General features: G+C 39.6%; 2 pseudogenes; both read left to right on the top strand.

Moving 5' to 3' along the window:
• LOC113116892 (zinc finger and BTB domain-containing protein 8A-like) overlaps positions 1-1379 on the top strand; it is a 3699-nt pseudogene extending 2320 nt beyond the window's left edge.
• Positions 1380-2269: 890 nt separating this feature from the next.
• LOC113116893 (hydroxymethylglutaryl-CoA lyase, mitochondrial-like) lies at positions 2270-3644 on the top strand (annotated as a pseudogene).
• The last annotated feature ends 954 nt before the right edge of the window (positions 3645-4598 follow it).

Below are 4598 nucleotides of genomic sequence, written 5' to 3' on the forward strand. Positions count from 1 at the left end.
ACTGTTAGAAAAAAATCAATTTCAAATAAACTTTACATTCGTTAATACATCATGAGAATAGCAATCAAAGTTTTTGCAAAAATGTTGAGCAGCACTATTCTTTTCAGCGGTGATGATTCCAGAAATTTCCAGACCTAATCAGCATATTAAAATGATTTATGAAGAATTCTGTGGCAGTGAAGAATGGAGTAATGATGCTGAAAAAAAATCACTTTTACAGCGTTCCAATCACAGGAATGTTTTTTTTTTAGTTATAATAATATTGTACAGTAATACTGTTTCCTTGTATTTTTTTTATCATATAAATTCAAACCTCATATATATATATATATATATAAATGCCTCAGCAATAAAAAAAATTCTATGTTCATACTGGACAAATGCCATTTTGCAATTAAGAGCCATTCATGGTCTTAAACAACAGTCAAAACTTGGAAAGAAGTTAATAATGCAAAACATTTCTCCTTTAGGCCTTTTTCTGCCCCCCATACCCCCCAGCCCCTCCCAAACTTATTTTTTTCTCTATTTCTCTGTTACTGTATGTTTCTATGTTTTCAGAGTAAACAAAAGATGTTTTGATTTTAAATGGGGTGATGCATGAAAGGGATCTAAAAGTCAATGTCTGCCTCTCTCTGTCTCAGATTCCACGCCCTCTATGCGTTACAAATGTCCATTCTGCACACACACAGTAAAGAGAAAGGCCGACTTGAAGCGTCATCTCCGCTGTCACACAGGTGAGCGTCCATATCCCTGCCAGGCCTGCAGCAAACGTTTCACTCGCCTGGAACACCTGCGCAGCCATTTTGAGACGGTGAGAAACACACTCAGCTTCACACGTGTCTATTAACACCACCACAGGCTATAGATCCACATGCTACTACTGTTGGTCATTAATTTAGATCTTGTACTGTGTGTGATCACTTTAAGTCATGGATGAATTAAGTCAAGTGTAATGGATGTAATTAAACGAAGTACCTATTTTTTTCAGGCTGTCTAAAAAAAAATTATTGTGGTCTCTTAAACATCCCGTGTTGTCAACATAGTGTTTCCACAGATCCATCAGGCCCGTAAGCTGGTGTGCAGGAAGTGCAAACGCATGTAACTGAAGTCACTGGGCGAGTTGTAAGCGAGGGAACCCGCAAATACAGGCTGTGTGATGTTTGCATTCAAGAGAGCGGCTACAGTGAGTTGATTATGAATGGGACTGATGGAAATGAGGACAAGGAAGGCCTGTTGTTGGTTGGTGGAAGAGGGTATGAGTGAGAACAGGCAAATTGCAATGGGTCATGGATGACGATGACCTCGCAGAAGATTCCGGAGCAGATCTCATAATACAGGAAGTGGGAGGACAGCGACGAGAGAAGCCAGTGGAAAAGTGATGATACGCTTGTGGTTGTGTGTGAAAGGGGAATGGGCTAGAGCTGTCTTCCTGGCAGTTTATGGTCTGTTAAAAAACTCATAAGGGAAATGATTGTGCATTTTGTACAAATAAAAACACTTTCTCATTGAAAATCTAAAGTATTAAATATAACTCAGCTTTGTATAAAAGTACCAAGTTATATTTTACTGTAACTGAAATGTTAGTTTAGTTTTAACTTCAAAAGAGCATTCTATGGGCAAAATGGACAATGCCGTTAATCTAATTTCAGATACAATGAAAACAGAGATTTTCTGTAATAAAAAAGAAACTGCAAATACTTCTCAGTTTTGACTTTAAAGCCTTTTACAGCAGTTTTTAGTTTTTACACATTAGTTTACTACAAACATCCTAGGTTTAATGCCAACGGTTTACATTATGTTCGTTCTATAACAACTATGCTTGCATGAAGTCCAACGGACCATACTTTGTGTGAAGTGTACCAGGACTCATTTATTTATTTAAAACAAAACAAGTTATATTTGTTACCAGTTGCCACAGGCTCGACACATAAATCCGATTGTCTTAAATAAAATATATTGTATGTATGAAATATATGTGCTTCTGTTTTCCACCTTCTCCCGATATATCATCTTTGCCATTTGTCTTATTTTGACAGAACATTATTTGCGCTATTATTATCTGGTCTAAGGAAATATATTTTATACACATGCAGTTTATATCATTGGCATTTACCGACAAGTAACAACCTCTTGGAATGATTATTTTACTTTTTTTACTACTTTTTGGACAAACAAGAAAAACATTCAGCTCATGAGCCACGATGACAGATTGGTGCTGAGCCTCTCGAAATCTCCCGTGTTATCGCGAGATCTAAATCCATATATGAGCTCATGACGTCAGGGCGAATGGGGGCGTGTGAAGATGGCGGCGCTCATAATGAGAGTTGGTCCAGGATCTTTCGCTTCTGCTCGGGTTCACAGACCCGCTCTGTGCTCCGCTGCTGCCGCAATAATCAGATCCGTAAGTTCACGCGCGTACTCCTCTGAATGTGACGATGTTACGTGGTTTGTGTGTACCTAAATGAATTAAATTGCGTGCGTGCGTGATCTGACAGGTCAGTGTTTCTGCCACACAGTCAAGCTCATTACCTGAGAGGGTTAAGATCGTAGAGGTCGGACCCCGAGATGGACTTCAGAATGAGAAGGTTAAGAGTTTTCTGTGATTCTGAATGCACCTGCATCAACACCAGCAGACAGCGCTGTGCTGTGTGATTAAACACTTCTGTTTTTACGTTTGCCAACTGTCAAACCCTGTTGACACATAGTGAATAGTTATTTCAGAAGGTTTGTCTTGGTAGTAAAATAGTAAAAGTAATTGAAGTGTCACAAATAATGATGGGCATGTAAAGTAAAATACAAGATCCGTATCATTTCTGTTAATCAAACTCTGCATCCATCAGACCGTCGTTCCAACGGAGGTGAAGATCCGTCTGATCGATATGCTCTCCGAGGCAGGACTCCCTGTCATTGAGGCCACAAGTTTTGTCTCACCTAAATGGGTCCCTCAGGTGAGAAGCAGCATACGCCATCAGAGCCTGTGAACATTTCAGAAACAAATTCTCACAACATAAAATAAATCACTATAAAGAGAGCAAATTATGAGAGATTGGCTGCATTTGATTGGCAGATGTCCGATCAAGAGGAAGTGATGCGTGGTCTCCACAAGAAAGCTGGCGTGAACTACCCCGTTCTGACCCCTAATCTGAAGGGATTCCAGGCTGCTGTGAGTGAAATACAACACAGACTGTTAAAGTGCTAGTGCTATATTAAATATGCTTATTTATATCCTACCATTCAAAATGTTGGGATTAGTAAGAGATGTATACATATAATCTCAGATGAAGGCTGGTGCAAAAGAGGTGGCAATATTTGGTGCTGCATCAGAGCTCTTCAGTAAGAAGAACATCAACTGTTCAGTGGATGAGAGTCTTCTGCGCTTTGAGAGGTGATGAGAGCAGCCAATCAAGAGGGGTTCCTGTGAGAGGGTAAGATATCTGCTGATGGCACATTTCAGTGTTCTCGGTTATTTTTCCATAGCCCAGTGCTCTTATTACAGAAAAATGTCTTCTCTTTCTCTGTTATTTCCCAGTTATGTGTCATGTGTGCTGGGTTGTCCATATGAAGGGAAAGTATCGCCAAACAAAGTGGCAGAGGTTGCAAAGCGACTGTATTCCATGGGCTGCTATGAGATTTCACTTGGCTGATATCGGAGTGGGCACTCCAGGGGCATGACGGAGATGTTGAATGCTGTGAAGAAAGAGGTTCCCTGTGGAGGCTTTAGCGGTTCACTGTCATGACACTTATGGATGGACAAGCACTCGCTAACATACTTGTAGCATTACAGGTATGGAAGTGTGTGGAATAATGCCTCTTACCTCTCTGCCTGCCTGTATTGATTTATATTTTTACTATATTCATATTGGTTTACTGTCAACTTTAGTGACACATGCCTTGAGTGCATACTATCCATTCTCGCCTCTTCATTTTTCACATTCTTAAAATGAGCAACCGGTTTTTAAATACAACACACCTTTTTTTTCATGTGTTCTTTTCTAGAATGGATGGGTAAGTGTTGTGGACTCATCCGTTGCTGGGCTGGGAGGCTGCCCTTATGCCCAAGGGGCTTCTGGGAATGTTGCAACTGAAGATGTGGTCTATATGCTGCATGGACTGGGAAGCATCATACTGTAAGTACAGACTGTGTCTGTCACATTTAAATCTTAATCTCACAGTCAAATTTATCGGCAGTCTGGATTCTTTCAGAAGATTCTGATCTGTACATGCATAATCTCACCAGTCTGACCTTAAACAGCTCCTTTAATGGGGAACGTCACTCATAAATCATGACCGATTTTGCGGGATTATGGTTTAACTTCTCATAAATTCACAGGCTTTCTATAAACTATGCTATTATTAAAATTTTGGGATTGGTAAGAGTTAAAAAGCCTTCTGCTCACTAAGGCTGCATTAATCAGAATAAAAATTCTGGTCCAAGACACTGATCCCTGCTGTTTTCAAGGCAGAAGTTTCTGAATCTACCAAAGACTGTTAGTAATATGAATTATTATGTAGTAATAGTGATATTATGAAATAGTACAATATAAAATAACTGTTTTCTACAAACCCGATTCCAAAAAGTTGGGACACTGTACAAATTG

This window comes from Carassius auratus, chromosome 17, assembly GCF_003368295.1.
Source record: "Carassius auratus strain Wakin chromosome 17, ASM336829v1, whole genome shotgun sequence".
In the NCBI taxonomy this organism is placed as follows: Eukaryota; Metazoa; Chordata; class Actinopteri; order Cypriniformes; family Cyprinidae; genus Carassius; species Carassius auratus.